This window comes from Sinohyriopsis cumingii, chromosome 10 (assembly GCF_028554795.1).
Source record: "Sinohyriopsis cumingii isolate HCF-2022 chromosome 10, ASM2855479v2, whole genome shotgun sequence".
NCBI classification, from domain to species: domain Eukaryota; kingdom Metazoa; phylum Mollusca; class Bivalvia; order Unionida; family Unionidae; genus Sinohyriopsis; species Sinohyriopsis cumingii.
In genome coordinates this window covers 51,894,226-51,913,272 of record NC_142970.1, presented here as the reverse complement: position 1 = coordinate 51,913,272, position 19,047 = coordinate 51,894,226, and the positions used below count along the sequence as shown (strand labels likewise).

Sequence of the window (19,047 nt, the reverse complement as noted above, 5' to 3'; positions counted from 1 at the left end):
GTTCATGCCATACTGGTAGGTAGCAACATTTGTGCTGAAACCAGAATGAATTTTTTTTTGTAGGCCAGACTTATTCAGTTAGTTCAGTCTCTGGATTTCACCAGTAGAAATAAAAATTCTATATTCCAGCAATCAGACCAATCTGACTAAAATCAGATCTCCACTGTCCTAACTGAAGATCTGACAGCGACCGCTTAAGGGTCAAATTCTGGTGACCTATGTTATTACCATAATCACTAATTTGATCAGGCAACCAGATGAAATCTTATATCTTCTCGTTTGGGAGACTGAGCAGTATAGGCGAAGAGCATCCTTGTGTGCCGAACGATTTGATTCCTTTCAGATTTTTGGAAGCTGCATTTCTATTGGCTTATTCAAAAGTCACCATAACATGACCCCTAAGCGGTCTCTGTCAGATCTTTACGTAGGATAGTGGACATAGTGGAGATCGGATTTTAATCATATTAGCGATCTGATTTTCTGAAATAAAATTCTGACAGAAAATTAACCAATCATATGTTTAATTCTAGTCCTAACCTGAAGACCTCAACTGGTGAAATTGGGAACCAGCCAGTCAAAGGTGGGCGACTTCCGTAGGAGTAACTGGTCAAAATATCTATTTCAAATTTCTCACGCAAAACTTTGTTTTAATCGTTCTCTGTTTTTGTTCGGAGCGGGGACGGGGTAGGGGGCCAGGTCGATTTACTCATGCATTGAATGACTCAGTCCAAATGAAAAGATACCATAAATTTATATGTGCGAGATACCTATACATTGACACACGTTTAGTTCCGAGATGCTCGCACCACAAATCAAGCTTTGCCACTTGAGTATCCGTACATGCTACATGCATTGAACCAAGAGTAAAGAATGCACGCCATAGAAAGCACAGTATATAAGCTTCAGAATCGCATTTGATACAGTGTTGTTGTCAAACTGAAGTAGAAGTTCACATCAAGGGATAAAATAAAACAGAAAGTGACATCTGAACCCAGCTGTGTACCAGACTGCAGTAGACTGCATGGCTGCTGAAACGCTAAGAGCAAAATAGAGTTGTGTACCAGACTGCAGCAGTCTGCATTGCTGTTGAAATGCTAACAGCAGAATACTGTTGTTGGTGCCATTGGTGGCAACTGACAGAAGGAACGGATATATCATCTTCCTTTGTATCCGATATCTCTTACCATGACCTGTACGTTATTCTCTTTGATTAGTGATAATAACTGTCATAATTATTTTTTTTTAAAACTGTGAAGAACAGCTTGTTGCTTTACGTTATTTCCTCCAAGAAAACTCTACAATCCACAAAACAGAGCAGGACAAACTGAATCAGCATTCAAATTTCCAGTATTTTTGTGTGAAACAAGTATAGATTTCACATTTTAATTCCATGCATCTTTTTAGAACGTACAGCGGTCTAATTTGGCCATCTTCATTTAAAATGCTCCAAGCTTTCGTTAGTGTGCGATATATCAACAGACTTAACTGAAAGATGATAAAATAGTATAGCGAAAGAAAAGAATATAAGATTTTAAATTTCTTGAATGTAGTAGATCAGTGAATTCGATATGTTGTACTAAGACAAGTGCATTGAACCAACTGGCTACAAATAAAATCGGTTACTTACACGACGGTGGCCTAGTGGTTAGAGTGTCCGACCCGGATGCGGGAGGTCGCCGGTTTGAACCCCTGCCGAGTCATGCCAAGACTTATAAAAATAGTACTAGCAGCTGCCTTGCTTGGCGCTCGTCGTTAAGAGGTTAGTGTTGGGACTGGTCGGCCTAGTGTCAGGATAATTTGACTGGGTGGGACATGATACCACATGTGCTAGACATCACTATAAACTGCCACATTGCATACATCGTGGCGATATGACTCAACTGGTAAAGCTATGGTAAAAATCTAAACACACACACACAAACATAGAGTTACTCTACACTCACAGGATATACCTCCTTTACTAGGTTTATGGCAATAAATTACAGAATCTATGGCTGAATTCCTTGCACTTGTTATTGTCTAGGATTGCATATCAAGCGATAAACTGAAGCCTACATGGACACTTATAATTTGACTTCTGCAATATTCTGCAGTGACTACAAGCCTGTCTAAATATTATAAACGATAACATGTTTGAGTATCAACGCTGGAAACTGACAGAAAGAAACATTACAACATCAAGTCTAATGTCTGCATCACTGAGACCAATACACATCTTATTATTCTGCCAACAAAATCAAACGAGATCAAACGAGATCAAAGGGTGGTAGCATAATAAATAATTGTTTTGCATCAAAAGACTACATTCTGATCGTTGTTTTGATTTTCAGCCCGTACATTCACAAGAAATACATTTTTTAAAAATACATACAGACTTTGCTTTCTAAATATTTAATATTTGCCTATCGTTGGTATCTTTATTCCGTGATGTATAAATAAATTCAAATTCCTATAAAACTCCATTCTGTTCTTGCATAGGTTTAAAGTATTTTCTTGTATTTCAATATCAATAAATGTAACGTACTTGTTGATTGGGTTAGTCTATACTATAAAACATTGGGTTTACTAGGGTCTCATCCGTTATCTTGCATTACAATTTGTCATTTTCTTCAAAATCACAGAGCCTCTCATTATTAATCTTGGAAAATTTAGGGATTAACTGTTAACCTGTTATTTAAAGAAATATTTAGTCAAAAGGAAAACTGGCAGTCGCAAAGTATGTTTTTTAAAGTATTTTTTAAATACTTGCAATAATAAATTCCAAAAGAATAAAAACGGAGTCAATAGCTTCTTCAAATAAGAGACATAACCGTTTCTGATTGGTTGAAAACTAATGATGACATAATAGTAAAATTATGGATAGTATTTGGACGCGCTGTTTCAAAAGGTTCAAAATTTTGTTTACGAAAATGAAGCTTCGTAGTATCAGTATCAAATATAACCACTGTCAAGCATGCATATTATCAAGAATGCTGGCAAGTACGGAGATTGTCAAGATTATTGTCATGTATACAGTCTGTCAAAACTATTGCCAAGTATACAGATTGTCAAGAACATTGCTATGTACACAGAGTGTTGAGAATATTGTAAAATAGACATATTGTCAAGATTAATGTCAAATATGCCGACTGCCAATACTAGTGTCAGTTATACAGATTGTCAAAACTATTTTCATGTTTACAGATTGTCCAGAACATTGTCATGTATACAGACTGTCAAGATTACTGTCATGCATACAGATTGTCAAGACTACTGTCATGTATACTTATAGTCAAGACTATTTTCACGTATACAGATTGTCAATACTATTGTCATGTATACAGATTGTCAAGAATACTGTCAAGTACACGTATTTGCAAGATTATTGTGATGTATGGAGATTGTTAAGGCTATTGTCATGTATACAGCATGTAAAGACTATTGTCATGTACACAGATTGTCAAGAATACTGTCAAGTACACAGACTGGCAAGACTAGTGTGATGTATAGCAATTGTCAAGGCTATTGTGATGTATACAGAATGTCAAGAATACTGTCAAGTACACAGACTGGCAAGACTATTGTGATATATAGAATTGTCATGGCTATTCTCAAACATTTGAATACAAATATTTGCTTATAGCATATAACCCGATTGACGACATGTATTTGTTAATGGAAGGAGACTCGCATTGTCGTTTGATTGTAATAGTCGTAACATTTTCATAATTTAAGCAACTAAGTGTATTGTCTCCGCATTGAAGGAATATGTAATTGTATAATTTACACGGAAATAATTTCCATCAATCATATCTCGTAACAGATTAAGTGAAAGAAACGAGAAGAAGAAAATGATGAGAAGAGAGAGAGAGTTAGAGAGATGAACTCGGGGGATTTGTCTTTTTAATTATATTTATACAGCAAAGAAACCTTTGCTAAAAATACAGAAAAACGGAATGGGAAAGAACGTGACGTAGGTAATTACGTGCATATGTACTCGATCAAATAAACATATATTTCTGCCAGCATGTAATTAATGCAGCAATGTCGCGAGAAGTTTTGGAATTGCATATCAAGCGATAAGATGAAATTAATAGTGACTTTGTACTTAGGTCTGCAATACTTTGCGGCAGAAAATTTGCCTTTCAAAATATACAGAGAAAGAGAGAGAGAGAGAGAGAGAGAGAACCCATCAAAGTGCCACTGTTGGCAGATGTCAGCACTGGATGCAAAATATCGTGGTAATGTCTGCGTTTGCTTAATCAATTAAAGCTTAAGACAATATTTGAAAATTGTCCCTTCCTGTGGAAACCAAACAGTATTGACCTTGACAAAATGATCCTACATTCCAAATTATTTGTAAATCACTGTATGTCTTAACTTATTTATTTTGTAAATTGATTAAAAAATATGTGTGTTGCTATTATTTTTAGTCAGTCTTTTTATTTTAAATGTAATTAAATATGCCATAATTAACACAGTGCAACATAAGTTCATTCAAACTCGTTTAAAATATTTGTATGACTTGTGGGAAACGGAAATATCTAATCACGTGATAATCTCATCAACATGAGACCAAAAACTTTTGTTGTATTCTTTTTCATTCCGAAGATGAAAAGTTTTCTTCCAAGACGTTTCTCGAGATTTTTTTATAACAGAATGTAAAGATTACGGAGATAGCTGCCATAAGGAGATAACTGCCAACAACTTGAACCAGACCATGGAACTGAAACTAAGATAGCTCAAGGTTCTATACCATGACGAAGCTGTTTAGCATGATCAGAGGCACAGTCTAGTTCCGGTAAAATGCTATACATACTTATACACCGATCTATTAAAACTTTACAAAATTGCAGATCCTGCTTAATTTAGTGCAGCTATACGAAAATAATGTCACTGCGTTTTAACCATAAAACATACAACTACATGGTTCGTTTTAGTTAGCAGTTAATCTCCATTTTACGATACGACTCCAAATCCCACTTAGAGTCATTCACTGAGGCGGGGGTCTGTTTTTGGATGCATTAGGTAAAACAATCATCATCAGTACAAATTGCATTTAGCACATATCAGAATTGTTTATAGCTAAATGGATCTGTGATAACCGGGTCAGGTTAAGAGATATATTTTCTTGCAGACCCCGATAAAACGTCGTTTGAAATTGACCATGCCGAGCGAATTGCAGATAAATGGTGAAATGTTTTTGCTTCTAAGTGCTTTTACGTTGTATTCTTCAGTCATTTTCTTTTTCCATTGAAGCTTTTCTTTGTTGGCTGCAGGATATAACGATATCGTTATTGTAGATATGTCTCACGCTGAGGAAAAGCATGCATTCCCAGATCCTTTTTCTTGACAGAAATGGCCTTGTATCGAGAACTTTGAGGATATGATGAATGCATCTGATTTAGATGTATGAGCAATCAATAATCTAAAAGATTCTTCGTCTATCGTCCTATGGATTGAGGAAACGGTAACGTTTGAACATACAGACTGCGAGAAATCAAAGTAACCTTTTAAAGTTTTATCGCTTCAATGAGGCCGCTAATTGACAGTATCCATAGTTCACGAGCATTTGGGATCGTTACAGTCATTCGTTATATTTTAGTTTTAAAATTTTCACTCATTGTTAATAGCTCTCATCAAGAGTTACCTCAATAATAACAGTGAAAAATTATATATATATATATATATATATATATATATATATATATATATATATATATATATATATATATATATATATATATATCGATTTACAAATAATAAATCATTAAAAAGTATGAATAATTTTCCAAAGCCGTTTATTTCAAAACTAATTACGTCATTAAACGGCCAGTTGCAGTTCATTTAGGTGCTTTAAACACAATGGTCAACGTATTTTAATGCTGAGGTTAAAAAGCTAAAGAGAACATAGAGCTGGAAACTTAACGCCGTGACAATTATGTTCCATTACGACAGTAATATTGACAAAGAAGCTAAATATCCTCAGGACTGAATCGTTACGGGATTCAAAAGAAGTCTCAAACAAACTTTCACAATTGTCATTACAAACATTTCTTAATAGCCTTGTGATGCATTTGTTTTTATGATGTGCTTGTTGATAATAAGCAAATTAAAATTTTCAGTTCGAAGTTCTCGGCTTCATTATATTTTTATAATAATCTAAATTTTTATAGTAATATACTTATATACCCAGTACCATTTTTGTTTTATTCATGCGCTTGCGCATTGAACGACGTTCGTAACAAGCGGCGTTTGACAAATACCTATATATTCTATGTCTTACTTGGTTACAAGTTACCTGCATTGAGAAATGCAGTGACAATGGCAGTGTGAAGGCGGATTTTAAATTCAGGGAAATATTCAAATTGGCGATAGAGCTAGGAAGATAGGTAAAAGGATGGACCCATATTGATCTTGTTGGAAATTATAAGCTCTTGTATATGCCAATTACACATTCGAAATAAGCTACTGCATACATGATGATAACGCATCAATAATTTACAAGAGTGAGAGAGAGAAAGATAAGTGTAGGAGGAGAAACACGACCATTTTAATTTTTTCTCATTCTCTTTGATTATCCGAGGCTTATTTGTTGTGCTTTTTGAAATATACAATTTTGTTTCGCTTATTTCGCTCTCTTACAATCCTTGCTAATTTAAATGCGTTATGTAAAATGGGGTTACTATTTGGGGGGGGGGGGGTAACATCTAAGGAGACGAATTTATTTTACTCTGACATTTCACAATCTTTTTATGTTATCACGACTGTCTGGCTATACCTGAAATTCAAAGCACTACCTTTATCGCCCTTTGCAATGTTTTCGGCAAATGGAGACTCCACCATTTGTAGATTCGAGCTCAAGATTCCAATCTAGCCACCATCACACAATGTCAAAAACAATCCTAACCATTGTTGCAGGAATTATCGATCAAAATCGCAAACCTCGTAGAGCTATCGGGAAATTGGCGACAACAATGGAAATCGATTGAGTTTAACATTTTTTAACAATTTCAGAAACAGAGTTACAACACATTTGCTTGTTTACTTCCGATAAACAAATCAAGTTGAACATAGACCAAACGAACGATAAATTAAGCGGCTGTTTATCGTTTCATGTTTTACCCAAAACTTCAAACAAAACGTGGGTAACATTGCCCATATGTTTAAAAAGCAGCTAAAGCTGCATTTTTCACTAAATCTTATACACTGGCACATTGTCTTGAACTATATATATATATATATATATATATATATATATATATATATATATATATATATATATATATATATATATATATATATATATATATATATATATTGTACAAAAGGTATATTCCTAACTTCCTAGTTCATCTACTATATAGTACATAACGTTAGATAGTTAAACGGCCATCGAAACGAACGTCATTACGCTTATTAACATTTTCAATAAATACTGCAAGTATTACAAAGTTACGTTAAAAAATATCCTTCCCAAGCGCAAAAGGCGAGTAACACAATCGGCATACCTTGCTTTTGCACGTATATCACCTCTTAATTACTATATTTGCAATGACATTTAAACACATTTTTTTAGGAAGACATGTGTTCATATACATATATTACTGCCTTGGTTAGCGATTTAAACAAATTGCTTCTTATTCCAAAAAGTCTCTTAATTCATATGCGCAAAGATATTGTTTTTATTTGTAGTATTTTTGTCCGCTTTTGTTTTCATCCGTAACGGTACAGCTTGCATCTAAAGTGGTCCCAGGAACACTTTTGAAAGTAGTTCCGTGAATACCAGTGTGCTACTTTACATTTGGAAAGCTTTATGTGCAAACATTTCTTAAATGATATCGTTTGAATTCATGTTTTTAGGAAAGGAAACTGTTGACCACAAACTAGCACGTGGCAGGTGTCAAATGACATCAGAAAAAGATGTATATATGACTTTTAAGTGACCTTCAGGGACAAGTATTATTTTTTAATAAATTTTTGTGCTCTTTTACTCTTTTCCGAATATTTGTGACCCGCTAAAATAACTTTACATAAGCAAAAAATCGAGAAAATATCACATTTTGTGCTGCTATTAATTGAAGTAAAAAATGTCATCACACCATAGCATAGCTTCTTTAAATATAAATTTACAATTTAAAAACTTTAAGGAATTTCCTACAGTTGGTTCCCTTTTTAGCATGCACATGGGTGGGCATATTTCAAGCATAATATTAAATTTTAGGAATTCGAACTTGAGTTTAAGTTTCCAACTCAAGAAGAATTTCGAACTCATTGAGTTCCCAAAGCAAAAGTCAAGAATAGGATGGGAATTTGACTGAATTCACGTTTTGATTACAGAGAATGGCAATTTGACTGAATTCACTTTTTGATTACAGAGAATGGCAATTTGACTGAATTCACTTTTTAATTACAGAGAATAGCAATTTGACTGAATGCACTTTCTGATACAGAGAATGGCAATTTGACTGAATTCACTTTTTGATTACAGAGAATGGCAATTTGACTGAATTCACATTTTGATTACAGAGAATGGCAATTTGACTAAATTTACTTTTTAATTACAGAGAATGGCAATTTGACTGAATACACTTGCTGATACAGAGAATGGCAATTTGACTGAATTCACTTTCTGATTACAGAGAATGGCAATTTGACTGAATTCACTTTTTGATTACAGAGAATAGCAATTTGATTGAATTCACTTTTTAATTACAGAGAATGGCAATTTGACTGAATACACTTTCTGATACAGAGAATGGCAATTTGACTGAATTTACTTTTTAATTACAGAGAATGGCAATTTGACTGAATTCACTTTTTGATTACAGTGAATGGCAATTTGACTGAATTCACTTTTTGATTACAGAGAATGGCAATTTGACTGAATTCACTTTTTGATTACAGAGAATGGCAATTTGACTGAATTCACTTTTTGATTACAGAGAATGACAATTTGACTGAATTCACATTTTGATTACAGAGAATGACATGTTTAACTACATACACTTTTTGATTACAGAAAATTACATATTTGACTGAATACACTTTTTGATTACAGAGAATGGCATATTTGATCCATTAAAATTTTTGATTACAGAGAATGACAATTTGACTGAATTCACTTTTTGATTACAGAAAATGACATGTTTAACTGCTTTTTAATACAGAAAATGACATATTTGACTGAATACACTTTTTGATTATAGAGAATGGCATATTTGATTGATTACACTTTTGATTACAGAAAATGACATATTTTACTGAATACACTTTTTGATTACAGAGAATGATATATTTGACTGAATCCACTCTTTGATTACAGAAAATGACATTTGACTGAATACACTCTTTGATGATAGAGAATGGCATATCTGATTCATTACACTCTTTGATGACAGAGAATGGAATATTTTACTGATTACGTTTCTTACTATTGAATAGATTTAGATACAGCATGTGTTTCCGCTTTCAGTACGAAACAGTGTCAGGAGACTAAATAGTAACACACTTTGCTTACAAACAAACAAGACAGACAGACAGACAGACAGACAGACACACACACACACACACACACACACACACACACACATATATATATATATATATATATATATATATATATATATATATATATATATATATATATATATATATATATATTGTGTGTGTGTATGTGTTGTGCAGAAATATATAATATTGCATCAAACAGTTTAAAGTTTCATTTTCTCTAACCAAGAAGACTTGCGAAAATTCTGTAAGCCTTACCTTTCAAGCCTCGTTTCATTCAATGACTTTCTTCTTCCTTGATGTTTCTTTAATCCGTCTGAAAAAAAAAAAAAAAACTAAAACATTTCTAATCAATGTGTCAATATTGACCGTAAAACATAGCTGTATCTTTCTCGTTGCGTTTACTGAATATTTCACATCTCTCCTACTTATCCTCAGGAAATATCATAAATTTATGCGCACAGATTTTATAGTTGTTCATAAAAATTTGGGATATTTATACACAGAAATGATAGACGATGTTTATCAAAGTATCTTCGTTTCCTGAAGAAGAAAAAATGGCAAAAATTGAAACAATTGCCATTCTCAGTAATTGTTTGGTTTTCCTAAACGAAGATCAAGGACGAAACTCTTGTAACCCGTTGATATATAATAAGTATTTGTCTTCTCTATTATAGTCAAGTTAGTTATAAAGTACATTTAGTATGTGGTACCCTTGTATTTTCAAAGTGTGCAATAACGCAGGCTACCAATCTTAGAACGGTACTCCAGTAGCATTCTACAAATCTCAGTATTTCTGAGAATTCCATAAAGAGAAGAACCTCCACTATGTGTTAGATGCCTTTCTCAGATGTGTACAAATAATACAACGCCCAAGTATCACTTGATATCAGCAATCCAGTAACAGAGAGTAACAAATCTCAGAACAAATAAAGGCGACGAGACATCTTTAGATTCCTGGAGCATTTGCAGCATCTGTTACATTCCAAAGTGCCTGTGCATATTTCCTCCTATGTAAAACAATGACATTTTGCTGGTACATTATTTACATAATTTCTGCTAGCTCACCAAATTTGTTTTGAAATTTTCTGGTTCGGGAGGTGCATAACTTCTAATTTCGCTCCTGAATTGCAGTGCATCTTATTGGATGAGGTCAGAGGTTACCTGAGAATGCGCCACTGTATCTGGAAATTACCTTATATATCCACACATAAAAATCGTTTCATCATATGCCAACTTGGACAAGATAAACAACGACTAATTATTACTTCGTCGCATACAATGTTACGTCGCATGGTTGGGAAAAGAAAGTGTTGAGAATACAACAAAACATAATTAACAAAATTAAGTAGATGATCTTGTAGTTAAGACCGTTGCGAAGAATGTAGTGGATGTCAATGAAAAACGTCATATTCATTAGAGCAATGTCTACAAATGTTTTCTTAATAATTGTACAAATGCCGTGTCAATCACATGACAAATAGAACTTAGCGTTGTGCACAATATAAAAGTCATTGACGTCATGATCATGGCACGTGCAGAACGAACATGCTATAAGAGGAATTATCACACATCAGGTGACGCTATACCATTCAGTGAAAACCAGCTCTACGAGAACTAAATAGTAAATAAATTTATGAAACAACGTTCACATTTCTTAGTCATGAAGTCACGTCTAGTCATGACGTCGCGTCAAAAATAATTCGCCACACTAGAACAACGTCTCATAGCACTGTCAAGGAGAAATGCAAACTTTTTGACTTTATATGATACATCTAACTTCAAATTTGGTTTCAGTTTGACATGAAAATCATCTCACTCATTGCATGATGCAATATGACCCTAGCAACAAGCACACATTAATATTCAACTCGTTTGATACATTTTACATTTAAAAAAAAATAGTGTAGGATCCCGAATATGAAGAATTCATGACAATCAAGCAACAAAGGAAATTTGTGAATCTATGGTAATTTACGAGTGTCGCTTCTCATAGACAAGAAAGAGTCAATGTATCTTAACTAAAATGGTTTCTTGAATTATTTCAGAAAATTATGAATGTAATTTGTTTATTTAAAAAAAAAATTGTTGCTTCATCTTCATGCTGGTATCTGAGGAAGCTTGATAGCAGCTTCCCGTTGGTAGGTGGTTCTTGCACGGTATCCCGGATTATCCCCCCATCAGCAGCAGAGGGGGCGAATCGGACATTTTGTCCAATCGTTATTTTGCTTAATTATTACTTTCTGCACTCAACGATCTAGTGTCGTCAGCGCCTGGTAAAAAAAAAACGACGTCGTCGTTGGGGAATCGTCGCGTCGTCATTTGGTTTAATTAACACCTTCTGCGCGCCGATTCCCAGCGTCGTCAGCGTCCGGTAAGCACGTCGACGACCGCGTCGATGTCATTGCCCCCTCTGCTGCTAAGAGGTTATTTACAATGATCTTACAAACAGAGTGATCACTAACTCCTCCTCCTGTAGATCAATTAGGTTATTTGACTGATCGGTGAGTTTAAAATTAATTCTCGTTAAAAACCGATCATGGCATCGCATATAGACCGGATTAATCGGATTCTCAACGATTAAAAATCCGGGAGGGGCTGTTGGTGAAAATGAATAAAGGATATATCCCTGTTGAGCTTGATTTGATTGATTGGTATCTACCTGGTAACTCCCTTCGATAACATCACACACTAGATTGATTGCTATCACCGATGCGATATTTACGTTGTATGGAGCAATATGCATACCATCATCCCCGTTATCGTGTCTGAGGATATAAGTTGATGGACTGAGAAAATCATTAAGAGACTTTCTTAGTTCAGGCGCGTTGTATCCTGGAAACTTGAAATCGGGTAAATCGGCTTCTGTGATATTATACCCGGTTAGGAATTTTTGTTTATTATCATCGCTGCTATTGGATATTGTCTTAACGATTCGCTCATTAATATATTCCATGTCTGATATAAGTTGATTTAACACCTCAACGTGTTTTCGTGCTTTTGTTTTCCGTAGCTGTTCTAGTTGTGATTGGTAATTACGATTAATCTCGGCAAACGCACCAGTGATATCATCTAAACGAACTGTGACCTTGGCTGACAATTCAGGAGTTTTCTTATACGGAAAAAACCATTGCATGGTATTCCTGTCTTGAAATATAAACTCGCTGGGTAATAACGTGTTTCTTATAATAGACAAATCATTCAGATAACTGGGATTAATCTCATGATACGATTGCACATTTGTGTGCAAATCCGCGGGTGGATTCTTAGGCCATCCTAGTATGGTTCTTATTGAACTGTTATAAATATCAACCATATACCCCGGTGTGCTTATTTCAATCGTCGATGATAACGTCGGTTCATGAACCGTAATAGCGATTTTTGATTCCTTTCCTGTGATCGATTTTATTCTGCGTTGAAATTCTTTATTGATTTGCTCTATTTGGTATGACCCAGTTGGTATTGTAACCTCCTCCCAGTCTGGGGTCCCATCGGGTTTATTTTTCCGTGCAAAAACCAGCGAGTTATTAGGTTGTTGTCCGTTAAATGCGTCCGCTCGAATATTAGGCCAACTGTGATATACTCGCAATTTTGCCAGCGCTATTTCCTTCACTGGAACCGGCGACGGGAAGTTCACACTGAATTCGGGTTTCGTTGACGTTATTGATATCATATTTGTTTGTACCGGAGTGGTGTTCTCCGCGATCCGCTGAAGTAATTGAAACCCTTCGGGGTTCAGCGACATTATTATTATTTGTTGTCTTTAGTGTCTAATTTCAACAACCAGGTGGTTTCGGCTTCCAGTTGAAAATCCTCGATTTTTGACATCGCGGAGCTATATAACTGGACCATCGTGGAGAATTCAACATCGGATACGAACAAATTATCAATCGATAACGAGATCAACCCGGATAATTTCGAGTATGCGTCGGATACTATTTGATGTTTTACTGTATACTCGTTGAGTTTTTTCTGAAAACACGATGATATCTTCCTAGTGATTGCGTTGGCGACTCCAGCAACTGTTGTCATCGCGGAGACAGCGATTGGAACAGCGATCGGGGCTATCGTGGTCACCGTGGATAAAATAACACCGGTACCGGCCACTATACCCGACACCGAGTACACGACCGCGTCGATGGCGGTTATTTTTCGGCGGTATTTTTTTATTTTTGCACGGTATTGTTCGGAAAGCGTTTTCAAGTTCGCGGAGAATTCTTTTGCGGTATCGAATCGATATTGATGTGACGTCGGTGATACCTCTGATTCAATTTCCTTGGTGGTCATTTTTATTTTAAAAGAACTAGTGTTTTTAATTACTTAGATTCGCTACAAATTCCACATACCATGTAATGTTTGCCCCGGCTAGATTTCTATCAACGGCATAAATTGTAAATAGTTCAGTTGCGTTCTTGTCTATAATTGTTGATATTGTATTGTTAAACCCGGATGAACTCGACGATAATATATTAAACTGCATCATTGAAATCAGTGTCAATCGATAAATGCCCTTAACAGTTGCGGTGATATTTACTGTATTCTGTGTAGGAGTCCAATCGAATGATCCATGCCGAATTGTGTATACTGTGTTGATGATGTTCTCATGAGGGATTTTTATTTTTTCAAATTGCTCTGCTACTCTCGGTAGCCCGTCTTTAATCGCTTCAACATCAGTTCTGATTATTCCTACTTCCTGCCAATGCGCGTCTATATTATTCTTGTTCGCTGCAACATTAGTTTTGATTGTTTCTATTTCCCGTGTATTCTCGGTCATACTTTTTTTGTTTGCTGCAACATCAAGTTTGATTGTTCCTATTTCATATGTATGCACGTCTATACCTTTTTTGTTCGCTGCAACATCAGTTTTGATTAATCCTATTCCCCGCCAATACGCGTCTATATTTTTTTTGTTCGCTTCAATATCAGTTTTGATTGTTCCTATTTCCTGTGTATGCGTGTCCATATTATTTATGATCGTTGTAACATCAGTTTTGATTGTTTCTATTTTCCGTCCATGCGAGTCTACATTATTTATGATCGTTGCAACATTAGCGCCGATTATTTCTATTTCCCGTTCATGCGAGTCTACATTATTTATGATCGTTGTAACATCAGTTTTGATTATTTCTATTTCCCGTCCATGCGAGTCTACATTATTTATGATCGTTGCAACATTAGCGCCGATTATTTCTATTTCCCGTTCATGCGCGTCTACACTCCTTTTGTTTGTTGCAACATCAGTTTTGATTGTTTTTATTTCCTGTCCATACGCAGTGATATCATTTATAGTTATTGTAATCTCATCCGGCTTGGTATTTTTTTTACCAAAGAATTTATCAAAGTTGTCATCGATCCTGTTAACATTTTTTCGCAACGGGGGTAAATTGGCCGACATCTCCATAAGATCCGAAATAGTATTTTTTATTTTTACAAGATTTGGTTCGTCTGCCGTCGTGGATCCCCGAAAAAATCTTTCGACAATGTGTTGCACATCGTCGAAATGCGTTAGCGTCAACACGATCCGTTCTTCATATAATTTAATTTCACTACGTAAACCCTTTAACGAATTTGACATGGTTATATAATTGTCGCCAAGTGTACTTATTTTTCCATTTATCGTCAAGATGGATTCACCCGGTTTGATTCGTCCGTCGGCGGTATACAACGCGATAGAGCCCTCGTCGGCATCACGCTGTCGTGTTAAAACGTCATTCAGTGACATATTACCGGATTTCAATTTACCCTGGCGGTCTTGAAATACAACTATTTCGCCCGGGTCAACACTTGTTAAATTCAACATATCAGCGATTTCATCCTCAATTATTTTTTTTATGTCGGCGGCGGCCGTTTCCGTGGATTCTTTCAGCGCCGAAACCGGTCGTCCCCAAATATCAATCATTATTATTGTAAATGTTATTCTCTAAAATCCGTTGAGCTTCTACGACCCTACTAGTGTATTCGTTTACAACCACATGAGGTGGTTTTCGCGATGATGAAATCTCCGCGAGTACGTTCAATACCTCACGGCCGCATATCGGTGGGTCACTTAACTGCTGTGTTGGCAGCGTGGAATAAAAAACCCGGGCTGAACACGCCGGGGCTGAACACGCCCGGATATACCGCATAAACTCTTTCGGCGGGGCTAACCCGTATGAATCAAAATAGACGATCGCACGCGGATCAATCGCGTATGCAACCCAATGAGTTCCCGCTCCGGAGGACCCATCGAGGTTAATTATACCGGTTTCAGTATTCCTTGGGGCCGCCGGTAATTGATCCCTCATAAAAACACCTCTGAAGTTTTTTATCGCTAACGCGTTTGCGGCGTCTATTAAATCAAAATTAGACATGGGAGTCATTGACTCAGGAGTCATTGACTCCTGCGTTAATAAACGGTTCCCGGTAGTCTTAGACCCTTTCCCGAATACCATGAATACGGGGTTCCCGGTAGTCTTAGACCCTTTCCGGCTACGGGTCGTTTTTTTTTGTAGCCTTTCCCGGTTGCCTTCTTCAATGCCATTCCCGCCGCGGTACCAACGGCCCCCAACGCCGCCGCCTTAGCCACTGCTGGTGCGGCCGCGGCAATTAATGCCGGAATCGCAGCTAACAGCGGAAATATCCCACCGGTCTTTTCCATGTTTTTAATTGCTGCGGCCGAAAAATCTATTTGAACACCCTTTTTATTCTTCATCGCATCATTGAAATGTTTTATTTGACGCGCCGTCAACGATATCTTATGATTACCACCCGCCATCTGCGACGGCTTCAGCGTTATTGTGGTTCCGCATTGTTTAGCCGACTTTGATCGTAATTTCTTGACTTGACCATCAGTCAACTCTACACTGACGACACTATACGACATTTATTGTAAACGCGTTTTGTGCTTTCAATTACATGTTTTCCACTGGCGCATCAACGATTCTCATTCGTCCACCAACACCTTCTAGCAGCATTGATTTATCGCTGAGAATGACAGCAACCGCTCTATAATTAACACCACCCGGGGCTATACGAGCTCGGAAGTGTATATCAACGACGGATTGTCTCGTTAAATCAAGATGTTCCAGCGAAAAATAATAAATCGGATACAGGTTTTTAAAATCAAGTTGTGATATTTGCAAACCAGTGTCGACGTTTTGATCACGACCCATATACGACAGCAATCGATGGTACACACGTGCGATATGGTTGTCGCCGTAATTAAGCTGTATATCCTCGGATGGTTCCTGTTGTCCGTTTATTCTCAGCGAAACATCCCTGACTCCTAATTGATCAAATATCATATGGCTGCGTTCTTGACTGCCCAATCGTTCCCTATTCTGTAGCGCTATGAATATATGACGCGGGGCTGAAACACCCTGTTTTGATGCCAGGTGCCATGTAAACGTATCGGCGACGTTATCCTCTTTAGCATCAGTTGTTACCGCTAGCCAACTCAACAACGATTTCCCTCCCTGTTCCATAAATGCTAACAATCGTGCTTCCGTGGTAACTGATGGAGTCAGCACCGGCATCCACAATGCCATTTTAGTTAAAATGACTTTACCGGCAGCGACGCCAGCAGCACGCCATATTGCATTGTTATCATCGCCCCTTCGCGTCAGCGCGATTGTATGCTTAGCCCCATAGACAACTTTTCTGACATTTCTGCAGAATCCAAATATGTGATGGAGTGGAATCGCGCATGAAAACTGTCGGCGTGGTCCTTGCAACATTCCTACTCGTGCTGCGAATCCTAGATTGTAATCATTGTTGGTGCTTTTTATAATATTAAAATTAGCACCTGGTCTTGCTCTGCGGTCTGGATTGGCTGCTTCAGCCTGTGGGTCAGTTGCGGTATCTCTTTCCGCCAGCACGTTGATGTACTGAATATGGTCAGCGTTATTGGTGGTGTCCTTCGCAAACATCATAGATGGGCCCGCCGATCTTGTATAATCATCCGAGTATCTCGCCAACCCAATTATCGTCGTTGCAACATCAACCTCGCGTTCTATTGATTCAATTTCTCGCCCGTCAATAAGATATCTGGCGCTCTCAAATAACGCCATGATACCGTTGTTGACGAAGCCAACTCGAACACGATGGTCATCTGCGTATGGTGCATTATCGGCGGCATTTGTCACGAGTTCTCCCTCGATTTCGATAAACGCTTCACACGGCAGAAAGTATTTACTGGTATCTTGGACTTGAAGTTCAATTCGCGATCGTAGGTCAGGTTGCGCTGCATAATAAGAATAATATTGATAATCACGGACAGAATCATCCCTGCGTACTGGGGCGTCCATATCAAACGCGGGATCAGCGGTACGCGCAAACATTCTATTATTTATCATGTTGATGTTTTCAATTGCGATTTTTTCGTCGTAAATTCTTTGAATTTAAACCACTCCCCGCTATCGCGTTCATGAGCGCGTTGGTTGCCGCATCGGCGGATGGCGAAGTCGTCGCCAACGACTCTAATTTTTCTTCCACGGCGTTATTTATTACTTTACTGACATTTGCAGGCATCACTGTCGTTGATGGCATCACCGGTGGTTTCTGTTTTTTTCTCCTGGATTTCACCAACGACATTAGTTTGTCTCGCGCGGCAGAAAGCGCCCTTCCGGCAACATCTCCAATGGCACTAATACCCTTATCACGAATAACATCAATAGCCTTCATTCCTAATTGTTTGGCTAACGGCGCTACTTTTGGAGCCATTCTTGTAAATAACCCCGCAATGGTGCTACCGAGACCATCTCCATAGTACGCGCGGTAAATAGGCAATCGCGAGTTTACCACGTAGACGAGTACTGGTTTATCATGGTTGTAGTGTATGATCATCCTTATTAAAAACACCAGTTTTCCAATTAATCATCCACGAGCTCGTCTATGAGCGTTCGATATGCATTAATGTCCATAATACCGCCTGCAAATAACCGCTTGCAAATATCAGCGGCCTCATTGATTATTTCCGGAGAGTTATTTCCGGCTCGTTTTCCTCCAATTAGTACTTCCAGCCGTGATATATCACTGAGAACACTATTAGGGCAGGTAACGCCGTAGGATTCTTTACCAACAGGGTATCCTTTTCCTTTTTTTGGTGTTCTACTCTTAACTTTCTCGAGGAATTTATCGTAATCGGGATCACCACGATGTGGTAATGCTTCTCTATGTTTACTCGCTAAATACACTATTCTTGCCCAGTTCTCCGTCGAGGTTATTTTTTTCTTGTAACCTTCATTGATATACTCATCTCGAATGCTCTTAGTTGATGTTGTAGCAACAAAATTAACTAATTCTTCATCGTCGTCGATGTCTCTAATTTGATCTATTGCGGACTTTTTAAGAACATTACGGGGTATATTTCCCTCTTTCTTTTTTTCTTTCGATGTTTCTTCGGGTGTTTCTTCGGGTATTTCTTCTTCTGGTTCTTTCGCAGTAGCACCTAATTCTTCCTCGTCGGCCATTGTAACATAAGGTTCTTGTGGTTCGGTTATAGCGAGTGGTGGTGGCCTCCGTGTTGTAGCAGCCGCTATTTTTGCAGGGAGTGTTTCTAAAGACCTTTTTGTTTGTTTT

The 19,047-nt window shown here is 37.2% G+C and overlaps 1 protein-coding gene across 5 annotated transcripts in view; it reads right to left on the bottom strand.

Annotated features, from left to right (window-relative positions):
• The window catches only part of LOC149790152 (frizzled-5-like), a 176,346-nt gene that overhangs the window by 66,032 nt on the left and 91,267 nt on the right, over nucleotides 1-19,047 (bottom strand). For 4 of the 5 annotated variants that reach the window (XM_089972139.1, XM_089972140.1, XM_089972138.1 and 1 more), the window contains one exon: nucleotides 9,748-9,805. The gene's annotated coding sequence lies outside the window, so the exon portion shown is untranslated. Of the gene's footprint in view, nucleotides 1-9,747; nucleotides 9,806-10,202; nucleotides 10,222-19,047 lie in introns of those variants that run through there. The other variant, XM_089972141.1, reaches the window with a different exon arrangement.